The sequence below is a fragment of the Lissotriton vulgaris genome, chromosome 1_1 (genome assembly GCF_964263255.1).
Source record: "Lissotriton vulgaris chromosome 1_1, aLisVul1.2, whole genome shotgun sequence".
In the NCBI taxonomy this organism is placed as follows: domain Eukaryota; kingdom Metazoa; phylum Chordata; class Amphibia; order Caudata; family Salamandridae; genus Lissotriton; species Lissotriton vulgaris.
Window position 1 is genome coordinate 731,778,624 of NC_141685.1, and position 18,121 is coordinate 731,796,744.

At 44.4% G+C, this 18,121-nt stretch overlaps 1 protein-coding gene across 3 annotated transcripts in view; it reads right to left on the bottom strand.

Annotated features, from left to right (window-relative positions):
• LOC147747724 (ADAMTS-like protein 2) overlaps positions 1 to 18,121 on the bottom strand; it is a 381,417-nt gene that overhangs the window by 249,938 nt on the left and 113,358 nt on the right. The gene's annotated exons all lie outside the window — the stretch shown is intronic.

The window sequence follows — 18,121 nt, forward strand, 5'->3', positions numbered from 1 at the left end:
GTCGCAAGGTTCAGTGTTTTTAACGTACCCCAGCAGACCCAGTAGTGGGGACGGTGAGTCATTCCTATGTATGATGTGATTGATGGCAGTGAAGACCTCCGACCAATATGTACTCAGCTTGGGGCAGCTCCAAGCCACATGGATAAAGGACGCACCCTCACCCCCACACTTCCAGCAAGAGTCGTCCTCACGGATGCCCATACGGTGTAATAGTGTCGGCGTGCGGTAATATCGGTGTAGGAATTTGAAGTGGATGAGCCGCAACCGATAGTTTGGAGATAGGGCTGTGAGTTGCGTACAGCAATACTCCCATATGTCGTCCGGCAGCTGGCCCTCCAGGTCCGCAGCCCAAGCATGTTTGGCCGTGGCCACCGTCAACGGGGCCTGTTCCTGCATGCAGGTGATAGAGCGAGCTTTAGAAAATATTTTATTCTAGCTCGTGATGTCATACTCTCATAATTTGAATTAATATATTAATAAGTGTTTGCATGATTTGTTTGATTAAACCAACCTAGATTAAGCTTGCACCACACATGAACACGCGGGAAACTAATTAAATGTGCTCTTGTTGCATTTGCAAGTCTGTTTTTGTAACACATTATTAATATTGTCCTGTTTGTTATGTTTGTCCTATTGTCTTTGTCACTATTAATATGCAGCTGATCATTCATGGCATGTGCTTTTATATGTGCTTACATGTATGTCCTATGTTGTGTTTGTCTGTCTGTGTATTATTTAATCATCTTTTTACTCTTTCAGAAACATAAAGCTGGATTACATGAAGAATGGTAGTTATTATATGTGTTGCTTTATTTGTTTGCTTCTGCTAGTTGTCATTTATTAATGGGTTAATTACTAGCAGGGAAAGGGTGGGTAACAGAAGGGTTTGTTTTACCTGAATTAATTATTCTTTTGTGTTTGTTTAAATAATAGTTTTCTGAAAAAGTGACGCAGGCAGAAAGTGGCACAGTGACGCAATCAGAAGCAGCGCAGAAAAGGCCTGCTGATGCAAACCCACATGAGACAACTTTATTCTGAAGTGGAAGAAAAGCCTTTTATTATGAAAGTTTTAAAAAATGAACTGCTAAAGACAACTCTGTGGAGTGGGTTTGGATGTGCCACGAAAGTTTAGAACGGTCTGGCTCAAGGCTAAAAGGAAGAGACGTGACAAGATTTCCTATTGCTTGAACATTTTTGCTACAAATTGTAGCGGACTATGGAACTATTGCCAGGATTCTGTGCATGAACAATGACTTTGTGTAAAGCCTGGTCTCGTGGTGGAAGATGTCACAGTTTACTGTGGCGTGAGGTGATTCAGCCAATGGAGAGCCAGAATTCAGCTGTTGGAATGTGAAAAATAGTTAGCTCATCTTATTTTAGAGTATAAGAATAGGCGTTAGCTGCAAACTTTTGGCTTACGCTCTTGATTCCAGAAGGACGTGTTCTGCTGTCCGATGATTACACGTAAGAAATGTAACTTTTAAGACTTTGTTTTCAGGCGATGAGGGTAGCGACAGAGAGTTAGTTAGGTTTTGGAAATGCTCTTCCTTTTCACTTATATCTGTTAATTAATATTATCTTGAATTAAGTTCTCTTTATTAAATGCTGAATAAAACTTATATGACTTTTTCTAATGCTTGCTTAATAAAGTTCCAAACCTAAGTTTTCTTAAATATGTTTTAATAAACTTTTTAAAATGACAAGCTGGTCTTGTTTATTGTAGATAGTTTATTGCATAAAGTCATAAATAACATATGATCCATTCACCTCACTCACTATGTTTATGGGCCTGGTATTGATTGGTAAGTGTGATAGTTCATTGAGTCATCATTTATAAAGAATTTTAGTTTTTAGGCTCCAACAATTTGGTAGCAGAGGATGGTTTATATGTTGTTTTTGACATGCATGTTACATATATGTTGGTATAGACATAGGATTGATGTTTAACACATATTAAGTTTTGGTTATGTCAGATTGTTATATGTAGTCTAAGGAATTTTTCCAGTAGTGTGAAAGATTCCTGGTTAAATTGCTGGCCAGCAAGGTATTGTGACTAGAAGAGTTACACAGTGCATTTGTCTGTTTCAAAATTGTGGTATAGCATATATCACGTGTTGTGGGCGTACAACACAAGTTTAGGGACCTTAGATTGCATGGTTGAATGTATAGTGAGGATTGCCTATGAAATTGTAGCATTAAGCAGAGGGACCTGGTGAGCCTGTTTTAAAACTTTCTGTGAAGAGAGTAGTAGATATATCCAAGCTTGTGTGAAGGGTAAGGGTTGTTTTCTCTTCCAAGGTTAGAGTCCTAGGAGGAGAAATAAGCGTTGATTTCTCTTCCAAGGTTAGAGTCCTGAGGAAGGAAATAAGCGTTGTCTATTCTTATTAACGCCTGACGTTTTCTGTGGTTGGGTAAAGTCCTGCCAAGAATTTGTGTGTGTATGATCAGGGTTTTCTGTGTGAAGGTGCGTGAATGATTTGTAATGTCAACTGGGTTGAATTTGAACTTGCTGGATCTAGGTGTCTGCTTTTAAATGAGACTCTTTTGATTATTACCTGTTAGAAGGGTAGGGTAAGAATTGCCTTACTAGTGAATGAGACTATTCTGTGAGAATAGCGTCGTCTATTCCACTCTGAGAATACTTGTATGAATGTGTAAAACTATCTCTCTGTTAGAGAAGCAGACAAATGGTTTGTTTCCATGTTGTTGTTAATTGCGTTTTAAAAAGATAATAGGAAAGCGTTTTTGGAGCCTTCATGGTGAAGAATGCGCTATTTTAAAATATTGTAAAGCGCTCTGAATGCCTTAGGGTAAAGTCTGTGCTGTTTAAAAACATTGAAATGCGTTTTGCGCTATTTGAATGTCTTTAGAAAGCATTGTGCGCTGCTTAAATACATTTAAAAGTGCCCGATCGAAAATTGTAAGGGAGGGGCTGATTAAGGAGTGAAAGCGTGTGGGGAGAGAGCCTGCAGCTGCAGCCTGCTGCATACGTCAGAGCCCGCCGCACTCTGATTCGTTGATGTGCCTGGACAGAGAAAAGCAGCGCTTTCATTGGTTGAAGCGCGATTAATGTTTAAAATACTGTTTATTTTACAAATAGTTCTTCCTGTTCTGATTTTTATTTTTCCCTTCCTCTTGTAAATTGCGTTTTGTTAGGAAATACTGGCTTGATTAAGTGAGCGTAGTGTTGTGAGCTTGTCTCAGTAGCCAGATTCTCAATCAATTGCCAGCTTTACTGCTCGCTCTGTGTTTACATTTATTTAAACGACTGGTAGATCGCTTCGTTCCTCACATTTTACACTGTTGACTGTGCCGAGCACCGAGTATTTTGTGAAGGAGGGGGGCTGTGGGAGCGAGTGGGAGAGCTGCCTGCAGCGACTGTCTACGTCAGCCGCCGCGCTCCCATTGGTGCAAACGCCGACGCGTCAAAGGCAGAGCCGCGTTCTGATTGGGCGAGGCCCTCTCAGCCGCGCTCTGATTGATTCAGGCGTTGTGCAAAGCAGTGCTGGGATTCGCTAACACCGTTTCCTGTGTTTGGAGTGGTTGCGCTCCCATTGGCCAATGCACGTCACCACTGCTGAGATAAATGCTTACAAGTATCCCCGCTACAGCCGCGCTATTAATTAGTAATTAAAGAAAGAAAAGTGCGTGTCATTTCTGATTTGTTGTGTGTCCCTGATTTGTGTATAGTGACGAGTGCTGTGCGCTGTTTTAGAATTAATGGCACGATGTTATGAGCCATAACCTTCCACATAAATTAACATTACCCCGCTGTTTCAGGTGCGCAGATGTATGAAGGGCTGACCGCGAGGGGAGGGAGACGCTGAGCGCGAGGAGAGAGAGAGTACAGCAGCAGCAGTAGCGTTACAGCTACAGCTGTGTTGTGATTGCTTGCGCGTCGTGGAAGCGCGCTCTGATTGGCTGGAGCGTCGTGCTCTGATTGGCCGAGGCATTTGCGACGCTGTGATTGGCCGAAGTGTTGTTTACATCTGCCGAGAATGTTAGGGCTTCGATTTTTCTAGTGTTAGTGCCCAGAGCTTCGTTTTTTTAAATGACATAAATCAAATTAAAATAAAATTGTAAGAAAACGTCCCTCATTAATAATATTAAGAATGGGCTTTTAGAAGCAGAGTCACTGAGGCTTTGTTCTCATCTGCTGATTTATGCCTAATAACTGATTTTATAAATAAGTGAGCAGAGCGCCTGGTAGAGAATGAGCATTGTTATTAGTACCTGCTGTTATTTAACGTTCTAAGAGCTTAGTGCTTGGCAAAATTTCGGTCCTGAGGCAATAACTTTACTGACCTTGTTTTATTTCTCATACATTTTTGCAGCAAAACATTTTATTTAAATTAAAAGCAAGCACATTTAGGCTTATTTTTTTACAGGTATATGTTGCAGAAGGTGTGTAAGTGAAAAAAAAAAAAAAGTACATTTAAAACACATGTGATTATATGTTGGTATTTATTGTTGAAAATAAATATTTTACGTTGCTATTGTTTTTGCAAATTTATGTTTTCCTTTTCAGGTTTATTAAAATTAGCGATGCAGGTAAATTAGGAGTTATATTAAATTAATAAGGTTATAAAGTTTTATTTCACCTGTCCTTGATAAATTAATTAATTAATTGATCAGCAAACGCTATTAGGCCAATTAAGTGAACGTAATTACTTATTGTAATTATTTTAATTAATTTTAATAAAGGTAAGTATATTAAAACATGGATCAAAATTATTCAAAAAAGAAGAAAACGTTTTTCTGCTATCAGAAAATGAAAAATGTATTTAAAAAGGCTAAAAAGGTTGTTGCTACATGTGAGAGCAAATTAATGAATAAACAGGCGAGTAATGAAGTAACTAGTAAGCATAATAAAAATATAGATGCTAAAGATGCAGTTTTAAATGACACATATTCTGAAAGAATACCACCTCCCCCAAAAGAAATCATTTTTAATGAAAATTCGATTCCCAAATCAGCGAATGTAAATAATAAACCTGACAGAGAAGAATTAATTGATCATTATAAAAATTATGTTGTAAATACAGATAAGGACAGAAATAAAAGCAAATTCCCAGAACAGATTAATGTGACGCCAAAAGAGCAGATTAATGTGTCGCCAAGAGTCCCAGTTCAGATAAATGGAGTCCCAGTCCATACCTCTTCTCAAGGTGTCACAACAGGTAGGTATAATGAGATGCCTAGTATTTCTGGAATTAATATTCCTGATCATGTTAATTCTACAAATGATTTAATGGAGCAGTTAACGTCAGACATGGGAGCAGTGCCAGTTCCTGTGACAATTAGATCTGTTCCCCAGGTGCTTAGAAAAGATAAAACTAGACCCAAAGCTTTAACAGCCATGATTCTAGTTTCACCTAATGAAAACTTTGACGTTGACCTGATTGACCTGACACAGCCTGGTGAGTATAAATTACTGGATAATGCAATCAGTACAGACAGATTACAAAGATTGCAGGATGATAAGGACATTGAAGGATTAAACAATACAGGTAGGTTTGCCTCTGCTCATATAAAAGATTTAATTTGGGCTTTGAGAAAAAGGGGTAGTCTGAATAAATGGAAAACAAAATGGACAAAGAAAAAGGAGAAGGAAAAAGCGACTTTAACTGTTGTAGGTGAGTGTAAAAATCCACAGATGCAGGATGAGATAAATCAGCAGCAACAGTTGCTGAATGAACAGCTACAAATTCAGCAACAGGTGGTGATTCAGCGGAATGAGATACCTCCGCCGCCATTTTTAAATTATGTTAATGAGCAGAAATACAATACAGATACAGGATTCAGTGGAGTCAAGGAAAACAGACCTGATCCAATTAAAATTGCAAACAAGCAGGGAAACTTATTTCTTAATGTTCCACAGTACAAGATGAAGCCAGAAACAATTCCTGTTATTGAAACATTCTTTAAGCAGGGTGTCCTAAAAGAGATTGAGAACAGTCTTTGTAATTCACCAGATATGGGAATTAGAAAGCCAGGTGAAATGCACAGAATAGTACAGGACCTGAGAAAGGTTAACGAGATAGTTATCCCTTGTTGTCCTATTGTGCCTAAACTAGTAGAGATCCTTTATCAGATACCACATGAGGCTGAATGGTATTGGGTTCCAATGCACCCAGAGAGTCAAATCATTTTTGCTTTCAGATTCCAAGAGAGAATTCCCAGACAGGTAACTATTGAGAGAAATAAAATGATTCAGGTGATGGAATCCCCAAAGACACAAAAACAGGTAAGAATGCTCTTAGGCATGGTTGGTTACTGTTGCCAATGGATTAGTGCTTTCTCAGGATTTGCAAAACAATTGCGGAGACTGACAAAAGCAGATATAAAAGACCCAATTGTCCTGACAGAAATTAAACTTGAGGTCTTTGAGCAATTTAAAAAGAGTTTGAGTGAAGCTCCTGTTCAGAGCATGCCAGACTTCAACAAAGAATCTGAGCTTCTAGACCAAATAGCAGAGATAAAATGTGCTGGAGAGAAGAATGATCATGTCTCAAAAGGTAATGAGCACGCAGGTACTATTGTTAAATTTTGTGCTCAGGAGTGGGTTGCAATCAAAGGGGAAAAATTCAATGAACATGTTTCAAGCATCCTCATACTAATCTTTGCAATTCAGACATGGCAAGAGTTAAAACAATTACAAGATGAGGCACATGTTGAGGAGAAAAACACATGGCTCAAAGAAGGTTGCAGACAGCGAGAAGAAGATGAGTGGGTTTACAAAGATGGCGGACCTGTTATGCTCAATTGCATAATTGCTGACATGGCACGGATGTACCATGGTCCAGGTCATTTAGCAAGAGATACAATGATTCAACTGTTCAGGGAAACATGTCTAACATGTCAGAAAAACACATGCCAGAAAAACAATACAGATCAAAAGACAATTGAGAATTTGGGAACCATAGGCTGGGAGGGTGGTTCATTTGCAAAAATTCAAATAGATTTCTTTGAAATGCCCCAACAAAACAAACTGAGATATGTCCTAGTCATCATCATTTATTTATTTTCAAAATGGTTAGAAGCTTTTCCAACAAAAAAGAATAATACAGTTTCTGTATTCCATCAGTTGGGAACAGAAGTGGAAAAGGAGCAGGCTCATGATTTATTGCCAAGAGACTTGGTCAGAACAAAGGTTCATCGGAGGAGAAACTGTCTAGTACCCAGGTGGCAGAAAGCAAGACAGGTGATACTAGTCACAACAGATACTGGATGGATGCATATCAGTGATACCCTTTGTGTATCTGAACCTGATAACACTGATGAAGAAAGTGGAGACACTACAACTGATTCAGACTCTGAAAAAGAAATTCCTGGAGAAGATCCAGATCTTGAAGATCGACAAGGTGGTCGACATCTGGATGATGATGTCAAAGATCCAGATCTTGAAGATCGACAAGGTGGTCGACATCTGGATGATGATGTCAATGCGAATGAAACATTGAATGAAGAAGATCTAGAGATTGTGATTCTAGATTCAGAAAATGATGAAATTCTGCTAGAAAAAGAATGTCAAGAAAAAGAAGAAGACTCAGAAGCAGAAAATTCTGAGCAAGAAGATAATCAAGTCCAGGAGAGTATTGAAAAGCAGAAGAGTAGCTCTGAATGCGGGAACAAGAATCCTGAAACTGGGAAGCTAAAGGTGATCCCTGAAGAAGAGGAAGAATTACCAAGTACCAGCTGTAAGGATGATGTTTCTAATGGAGTGAAGCTGCTGAGTAAAGAAGTTCCTTGGTACAGATTTAAAGTCTCAGAAAATGTTACAGATGGGAGTGATGAAGAGTCTGAGATAAGAAAATTCGGAAAAAGGGCTTGGAAAGCTGAATGTAAAGAAAGCAAGCCTAAGAAGAAACTCTTGAGAAAAGGTGATGTCTGGCCTAAAGATTTAAAGTTCAAATATGAAGGGTCAAGTTAGAAGAGTGATACAGACAAAAAAGAGCAAACTGAAGAGAAAATTGAAATGATTGCCAGGAAAAGCAAAAGACTATTGAGACCAAATGTAAAATACAAGTCTCCAGAATGGGCCTACATAACTATCACTCCAATAGTTGAGGAGTGCAGTAGCAGTCAAAATGGTGACAATGACTAAGTTTAGTTTTCTTTAAGTTAAGGTTTATTTTTGGCATAAGGCTGAAGAAATTGTGTTAGTTTTCTTTAAGTTCAGATTTATTTTTGGCATAAGGCTGAAGAAATTATGTTAGAGTGACTCAAGGTCGAAGAAATTGTGTTAGCTGGAAACACTTCTATGTAAGACACTAGGTCGAAGAAAACATGTTTTAGTTTGAAAAAAAAAAAAAAGAGGGGGTATATGCTATGTACTAATTTTTTCAAAAATTTTCAAAAATTTACTTTTTGTTTTTTGTTTTGTTTTATAATACTCAGATTGATATTTGTTTTGTTGGTGCAATTCAAAATGTAGTTATGCAATTTAAAACTTAGTTACCTAAATTCATTGGGGGTTGGGGATTCAAAGGTGGAAAGGATTCAACTTAGCTGAATAAAGAAAGGGTAAAGAATACAGAATTAGTAAGATGTAAGACTCAATACTAATTATGAGAAAGATGAAATTAGAGCTTAAATACTAATCCAGAGTAAGCCTGAAACATGTTCAATAGATAACATTTTTAATTAAAATTTTTGGGTGTTGTTTGGTGATTTTGAAATCACCAGATGAGGGAGTTGATAGAGCGAGCTTTAGAAAATATTTTATTCTAGCTCGTGATGTCATACTCTCATAATTTGAATTAATATATTAATAAGTGTTTGCATGATTTGTTTGATTAAACCAACCTAGATTAAGCTTGCACCACACATGAACACGCGGGAAACTAATTAAATGTGCTCTTGTTGCATTTGCAAGTCTGTTTTTGTAACACATTATTAATATTGTCCTGTTTGTTATGTTTGTCCTATTGTCTTTGTCACTATTAATATGCAGCTGATCATTCATGGCATGTGCTTTTATATGTGCTTACATGTATGTCCTATGTTGTGTTTGTCTGTCTGTGTATTATTTAATCATCTTTTTACTCTTTCAGAAACATAAAGCTGGATTACATGAAGAATGGTAGTTATTATATGTGTTGCTTTATTTGTTTGCTTCTGCTAGTTGTCATTTATTAATGGGTTAATTACTAGCAGGGAAAGGGTGGGTAACAGAAGGGTTTGTTTTACCTGAATTAATTATTCTTTTGTGTTTGTTTAAATAATAGTTTTCTGAAAAAGTGACGCAGGCAGAAAGTGGCGCAGTGACGCAATCAGAAGCAGCGCAGAAAAGGCCTGCTGATGCAAACCCACATGAGACAACTTTATTCTGAAGTGGAAGAAAAGCCTTTTATTATGAAAGTTTTAAAAAATGAACTGCTAAAGACAACTCTGTGGAGTGGGTTTGGATGTGCCACGAAAGTTTAGAACGGTCTGGCTCAAGGCTAAAAGGAAGAGACGTGACAAGATTTCCTATTGCTTGAACATTTTTGCTACAAATTGTAGCGGACTATGGAACTATTGCCAGGATTCTGTGCATGAACAATGACTTTGTGTAAAGCCTGGTCTCGTGGTGGAAGATGTCACAGTTTACTGTGGCGTGAGGTGATTCAGCCAATGGAGAGCCAGAATTCAGCTGTTGGAATGTGAAAAATAGTTAGCTCATCTTATTTTAGAGTATAAGAATAGGCGTTAGCTGCAAACTTTTGGCTTACGCTCTTGATTCCAGAAGGACGTGTTCTGCTGTCCGATGATTACACGTAAGAAATGTAACTTTTAAGACTTTGTTTTCAGGCGATGAGGGTAGCGACAGAGAGTTAGTTAGGTTTTGGAAATGCTCTTCCTTTTCACTTATATCTGTTAATTAATAATATTATCTTGAATTAAGTTCTCTTTATTAAATGCTGAATAAAACTTATATGACTTTTTCTAATGCTTGCTTAATAAAGTTCCAAACCTAAGTTTTCTTAAATATGTTTTAATAAACTTTTTAAAATGACAAGCTGGTCTTGTTTATTGTAGATAGTTTATTGCATAAAGTCATAAATAACATATGATCCATTCACCTCACTCACTATGTTTATGGGCCTGGTATTGATTGGTAAGTGTGATAGTTCATTGAGTCATCATTTATAAAGAATTTTAGTTTTTAGGCTCCAACACAGGTATACAGTCTGGACACCAGCTTTTTGGGGGAAGGTCGTGAAAGCAGGTTTTGGAGGGCGGATAGTGTGCAAGGTTCCTCCGGGAAACACGGTCCTAACTTCTTGCAAGACTCCCTAAGGGAATGATATAGTAACATGTCAGCAAACGAGTTGGGCTGGTCGTCCCCGCCTGCGGGCATCTCGAAAAAAGTGCCGTCAGGATAGAGGTCAGCGAAGGTGAGAAGTCGATTTCCACGGATAGTGAGGACGTCTCCTCTTGCTGTCAAACAAGGCAACATCGGGTTACCCCTCAGGGGGACGGCTGGCGCATAAAGTAGGGAGAGTCCGGCTCTTTTCTGAAGTTCGCGCCAGGTCCAGCGGACCATTTCCACTGTGTCTACCTCACGCGACGGGCATGAAACTTTTCCGTATAGTGCCACTCGTAGTGGCATGGGGGCGACCACTGCTAGTTCCACCGCCGCATGTGGCTGGTAGGGAGTGGGGTAGGCCCAGAAATGCAGGAACTGAGCCTGCGCACAGAGGGAGTAGAGCTTCAAGTCCGGGGCACCCAGGCCCCCCTGTCGGAGCGGAAGCGTGAGTAGGTCCCAGGAGACTCTTCAGCAGCAGTGAGCGGACACGAGCGTGGAAATGTGCTGTCATAGGCAGTGGTACGTTTACAAACAAATACAAGAATTTGGGGAGGACCACCATTTTAGCCAGCGCAATTCTCGCGACCAGGGACAGCGGTAATTTGTTCCAGACCTCGACCTTCCCCTCCAGCCAGTCCACCGCCCTCCCGAAATTCAGCGACCACAACTCCTGCACATCTCGGCTGATCCAGACACCCAAATACTTGACAGCTTCCGTCTCCCATCTGAGGGGGTAGTCAGGAGCAGGGCGATCCGTGCTCTCCGTCAGGGGGAAGGCTACTGACTTTGACCAGTTGATTGATACCCCCGCCAGGCCCTCAAATCTCACAAATTCACGGAGTAGCGGACTCAGGTTATCTTTAGGATTCAGTACGTACAGGGTGACATTATCCGCGTATAGCGAAATCAGTAAGCTCCTAGCGCTAAATCCAATGCCCCTGGCGGTATGGTGTTGCCTTATTCGAGCCGCAAGCGGCTCCATCGCAATCGCAAAGAGGAGCGGGGACAGAGGGCATCCCTGCCTGGTACCTCTTGAGACACTAAATGGCTTGGAGACAAGTCCATTTACACTCACCCGGGCTCTGGGTTCCGTGTAGAGGAGCTTGATCAGGGTCATGAAGTTTTGGCTGAAGCCCATCCGCCCTAGGACACTAAAGAGGTAAGGCCACTCTAAGGAGTCGAAAGCCTTGGTGGCGTCAAGAAACGCCACCGCCGCCTGTACTGATGGGTGTAAATAGTGAAGGACAGAGAAGATAGTTCTGAGATTATGTGATGTCGCGCGGCCAGGGATGAATCCCGATTGATCTGGAAGCGCAATCATAGGCAACATCGGTTGTAATCTATCTGCAATGACCTTCGCGTATATTTTGGCATCAACGTTTATAAGAGATAGGGGCCTGTAGGAGTCTAGCTGTTGTTCATCTTTATCCGGCTTGAGAAGTGTGATAATGAGAGCCTCACGCATGGAGTCTGGAAGGGAATTTAATTCAAGAGCCTCGACAAATACGGAGTGTAGTCTCGGCGCCAGTTCAGCTACATAGGTTTTATAGAAGGAGGTGGTCAGGCCGTCTGGGCCAGGAGCTTTATTGGCCGGCATGCTTTTAATCACCTGAGCTATATCTTGTACAGTGACGGTGAGGTCCATGTACTGTCTGTGGTTGTTGTTAAACCATATGAGTGCGATGGAGTCAAGAAAGTCTCGCAGTGACGTCGGTGTCGTGGATTGTTTTGAGGTGTATAGGGTAGCATAGAAGTCCGCGAATGCGCCTAACACAGCCTCTTGGCCCACCACTAAGTGTCCGGATCTATCATAGATGGTGTGGATATAGTTTGAGTGTGTGCGAGGAGCAATCAGCCTGGCAAGGGTCCTGCTCGGCCTGTCCCCCTCCCCATATCTGCGCGCTTCAGCTTGTTTCCCCAGGAATCGCACCTCCCGCTCCGCTTCCTCACTAAAGGCCAGCAATTTGGTTTTTAGAGCACCAGCAGTCTCCAACGACGGGTCAGAGCTAAAAGCAACATCAAGGTCTTTCAGTTACCCCTCAAGTTTAGCTAACGTGTCCCTGATGGTGCGTAGGACCCCTGCTTTCCGCGCTATACATTGACCTCTGATTACAGCTTTAAAGGCATCCCACACAACAGCCTCAGATGTGGCAGACCCAGCATTCTCAGCAAAATATTTAGTGATGTCATCGCTGATCTCCTCTACGAACACCGGGTCTGTGAGCGCGTGTGGGGGAAGTCGCCATTGGAACGCCCTGTGTATAGTGTCGGGGGGGAACAGTTCCAACATACACGGAGCATGGTCTGACAGTGATCTGGCCATGATATCAACAGTCGACACCCATGTCGCAACTTCAGGAGACACCAGCCAGAAGTCTAATCTGGACCAGGCAGCCTTATGGCAGGTGTAGCAGGTCCCCACTTTGGCTCCCGGATTCCTAGCTCGCCACACATCTGAAAGCAGACCCTCATTCATGACATCAAAGATCGCCTGGCGCGCTTTAGTATGCTGTGGTCTGCTCACACCCCTACGATCCATGTCGTCGTTCAATACAATGTTGAAATCACCCCCCAACACAACCGACTGGCAGTTCAGCAACTCAATCTTCGCCCAAACACTTCTGAAAAAGTCAGGATCGTCCACATTGGGGCCATAGATTGCAGCCAGAACAATGGGTCGCCCCTGCAAAGACCCATGAAGCAAGACATACCTTCCCTCCACATCACGCACCTGGGAGTACTCCCGCCAATCCAACCCCCTGCGAATGAGTATGGCAACGCCCCTTGCGTAATTGGAGTAGATGGAAGAATAGACGTGAGCCCATCTGGAATTTTTCAATCGAGGTGAGGGGGTCACATTTAAATGTGTTTCTTGTAGGAAGCAAATATCGACATTGTGTCTGGACAACATGCCATGCAGCAAACGGGCCTTCTTGAAGTCCCCAAGGCCTCTAATGTTCCAAGTCCAGAGTTTGATACCCCCCATTCAGAATGCTCGACAGCGTCGAAACCCCACCACATATCCCCGCCCCCGAAAGCCAGAAGTGCACCCAGACACCATAGCTGCAGGCACAGCGCGCAAATACATAGGCATGTGTAGTAGTACATTGCACCAGATAAGAACTAAAACTTGCAACTTGAGAAATCCCCCCCTCCACCCCCTCCCTCAGCAACCCCCCAATTAGGTCGTGACATATCCCAGAAGCAGGCACGCATAGCGTGGAAATACCCCAACATCAACAACAAAGGGAGGCACCCCATGAGGCGTGGTGCGCTCGGCAAACACCCCCGTATACGCGGGGTGGCTACAGTCAAACTTTAGAGTTCCTGGGTTCTAGCAGTGCCCCCATTCCTTGGTCCACAAATTTCGCAAGCAACCAATGTCCCAAAGGAGGCGCGGTGGCAGCAGCTAAAGTTTGGCGCTCAAAAGTGTCTCAATGACTTACCCCCAATGAGTCAGTTCGGGAGGAACAGACCTGTGTGCAATGCTGACTCAGGCTCCCAACTTAGAGGCAAAGAGTAAATTTGCATCCGTGCAGGGTGAGCGTCGTAGTGTCCTCAGTCATTGTCACTGAGGTGGTCTGAAGCTTCCTCAAGTCTTGGCGATTTTCTTCTGGCTCCAGCACAAACGTGTTTGGCGAACTTGAGGGCAGACTTGGCGTCAGTGAAGAAGTGTGAGGTGTTTTCGTGTTGAACCTTCAACTTTGCCGGGTACAGGAGAGAGTAGGGCACGCCAGCTTGCAGCAGAATTTTCTTTGCAGGCAGGAATTCTTTGCGGGCCGCTTGCACCAGTGGGGTGAAATCCGGGTAGAAGGAGATGTGATTGCCTTGGTGTGTGATCTTACCCTTTTCTCTCGCCAAACGCAGAATGACGTCCCTATCCTGGTAGTTGAGCAGTTTAGCCAGGATTGGACGCGGAGGGGCGCCCACCGGAGGTTTTTTCCCAAGGGACCTGTGCGCTCTTTCCACTGTGAAAACCGGGGACAGATCTGGATCGAACAGGTTATGTAGGAGGCCCGACACAAACGATTCCATCTTCCCTGTATTGGTGGTCTCCGGAATGCCTGTAATGCGGATGTTGGATCTCCTGGAACGTGCTTCCAAATCGTCCGACTTGGCGCGCAGATTGTCGATTTCCCGCTCCAGCGTCGTGATATGTCGCTTGGCCTGCTGCTGGAATTCGCAACATTCAGTTTGCCTATTTTCGAGACAGTCCAGTCTCGTCTCGTGGGCGTCCACCTTAGTCTTCACGGATTCAAGTTGCGCAGCCATATTATCAAGCTTGGCGTCTATGCTCTTCAAGCTGGTTCTCACCTCCATAATGAGGGCCCCAAAGTCAATGTCCGGGGTAGCACCTTGCGATGCCGACGCGCCATTATCCGACTCCATCGCCGCGTTTTTCGGTGGTTTTCTGTTGTCAAAGCTTAGTTTAGATTGTTTGGCGTCGTTTTTTCCCATCTCCGCAGTCCGAAGAAATCCGCCGGCCACGTAATGGGGCAGCACCTATCTAGCGCCACGGACAGCAAGTGCTCAGTCTGCTCGTGATTGTCCAGTTGCGGACAGGGCGCGCCAGGCGTGATGATGCGAACTCGGTAACCGGGCCAGCCGTGTTGAGGATAGCCGCAAGTGGCCAGTGAGCTCACTAAACTGCAGTGCGCTGAGCGGGCCCCGTCAAGGCTCAAAATGGCGGGCTCTCGTAGCGCAATGGGGAATCCACGCGCCGGGCAGGGAGAACGCCGCCCAGGGGTTCCAGGGGATCAGAGCAGCAAGGCACCCCACTGTGTGCGCGGAGGTCCGCTCCGCTCAGTACAAGATATACGGTAGGTCCAGGCGCGGCGGCGCAGCGGGAGGATCACCAAGCTAGCCCCGTCCCTCCGCAGCACCTTCTCGGCTCCTCTCCGGCCTCCGCAGCAATGCAGGTGGTGCAGGCGCGATCTCTTCGTCCGTCACCGGGCCCCACACAAGTCAGCGCCGCTTCAGGTGGACGCCGGGTCACTCCGCCACGACGCGGTCGGCCCCGCCAAGCCGTGCCAGTCTCTGCAAGCACCCCACAGCCTCTCACCAGCTCAGTCCGTCGTCGGCTGCAGCGGGGGTCCACCGGGAAAATATCTGCGGCAGTGCCGCGGCAAGTGTCGTTCCTCCGCGAAGTCCGCCCAAGCTGCAGGGGCCTCCGCAGCCGCGGCCCACAGTGTCTCGCGACGCCCAGCGAGAGGCACTTCCGGTGAGGGTCAAGATCGGCGCGCAGGTCGGCGAAAATTCAGTCCGTCTCCGCTTCCAAGGGGAGTCGCCTCCGCGCTCCAAACTCGGGCTGAAGGATCACCTGGGTATACTTAGCTGAACCCGGCAGGAATGGGGGTCTGCAGGCACCAGGAGCAGGATAATCAGAGGATTCATTGGAGTAGCCGGCGGAGCTCACTCAGAGAGCGGCCATCTCGCTGCTCGGCTAGCCACTCCCCCCTCTCATCCTCTGGCATAGTCTGGGATTAGCTCACAGGTGGTAATGGTGGCCACATGTGCTCAACTAGACCTTGGCTGGCTGTTTTCTTCTTCTAGAATCCCTATTCTTGGAGTGCGGCCATCACTCCGGTAGGAATACTCCCATGCGTGAGCTCCGGCATTTTCCTGACTCTGGCCATTCACACTTGTGGCCTATTCCCATGTGGGATCACCATTGTCACTGTCATTCTATTATCGTCACCATGGTCTCCTTTATTTTCACCACTCCCCTTGCCTCTTTCTCAAAAGGGGTGCAAAACTTCCACCCTGGGAGGCGATCTTTGATGACCATTCTTTTCATAATGAGAGGCGTGGGCACTGAGTGTGAGAAGTGACTCTTTTTCATGGTTAGCCCCCCACACTTTTTGCCCAATTTTGATGTGGTTTCAAATGTAGTGCACAGGGTCCCTGCCAACCAGGTCCCCTGTGTCAGTGCTCCTTCCCTAAAACAAACCTCCAATTGGTAATTCTGCCCACTGCCCACGCTCTGAGAGGACGCTGGGCTGTGAGGCATTGTGTGTGAGGCATTGTGTGTATTTTGCCAACTTCTCGCGGAACCCGCTGCGCGGGTCCCGCTTCGCTGGGTTGCCAGCTCATCCACCTGGACTCCTGCCTGATTATTCCTGTGGGTTGCTGAGGGTAAGGCTGGGCTGCGAGCGGAGTGCTAGTGCCGGCTAGGGACTACCTGTCCCAGAAGCACCGCCGGCCGGATCAACTGCACCTGGGCTGCTCTCCCCACCTGCCCCTCCCCTTTACCCATAGTCCTACAAATAGTTTTGAGTAGCCCCGCTACGCGGGAGCGACCGGGAGAAGCCCGGGACAAGGGCGGGACCGTCTGTGGCCGTCCGGGGACGAACGAGGACGGGACGGGCTACCCCCCTTTTATCTGGATTTTGTGGCTCTCAATTACGTGATCTCCATCTAAAGATAAGTACTCTCCTTCCAATACATTGCAATATATTACCCGCTATTTGATAAATACCTGCTACTATGTCTACAAGGGGTAGCCGGAGTAAAACTGCAGCTGGAGGAGCCAAGGTTACTGGCCCTATTGACAATTTCATCATGAAAGCAAATGAGGCTATAGACCATGGAATATCCTTATTGGAACGACGAGTTTCTCTAGACCTGGCAGAGGCGAAAAGGTCGTCATTGGGTCTGTTTGCCTCAGCCAAAACACCTCATCGAGATTCTGAAACACTTGTCACGCCTGGTGTAATAGTGGAAATACATAGTATGCCAAATATTGTAGACTTATCCGCAACCCAGTCACTGTCGGAATTACAGTTGAGCCTGGAAAAATCACCAAACTTAGACTTATCAGTTGATTTTAACACAGAACTGGGCATGGTGACTGAGTCAATTCCAACGGCAAGTTCTGCAATAGTTTCGAATTCTATCATGGTAGAGGCATCTCAAGTTATTCCTAATACTGACACTGCAAGCAGTTCTATTGTCAATCATACCCCGACTACAAACCTGGACCGGGTAGCTACAAACCCCATCCCTGATACACCTACTGTCATCAGTAATACACTGGAGGATTCAACCTCCATTAAAAGAACTTTGAGAGGTTTAAGGGAGGGGGCTATACAGAAGCGACTGCCCCAAAGTTTACAAACAAATACAACTATCCCTAGGGAAAATCCCCAGGCAAAGAAAAAGAAGGGGAAAGGTTCAGCGAATAGCCTTAAGAAAGGGAATAAGAAAGGGACCACAGATTCTGCATGCTCAGGGGAAATATCTAGTCTGGGTCTGACATGTAAAGATTGTACTTCTAATAGCCAACTAATAATGAAGGTTGGGGAACTTGTGAGTGCCCATCTAGCCACCATAGATGCACGATTGGGGTTGATAGAAAAGCAACTAACTGAACTAAGTACTATAGTTAGAGGCCCCTCTGTAAAAGTATCCTCCGCATCGAATGTAGTAAACCATTATCCCCCTCCCCAAAAAACTGTACAGCCAGCATTAAAAACCATACCAGCTCCCACCACCATTACCAAACCTAAGGCAGTTCCAACGGCTAAGGATTTGGTAACTAAACCAATAGTACCCACCCCAACTGCAAAATTGCAAGGTGATAATCCAAAAACCCCAGGGGGAAACTCTACTAAAGGGAAGGATAAAGTTAATGAGGGGAATAAGGAAAAGGAGTGGCACAAAGGGAAGAAAGGACGATTCGCCGCCAACCTCCCCCCAGGCTCAAGTCCTTGTGTGGTAGTAATGACGGGAGTCCCAGAGACCCCAGATAACATAGACGAGCCATCATGGTCCCTATTAAACAAAGTTACTCACTGGTTGAGTAACAATAGGCCCTTACCTCCATAT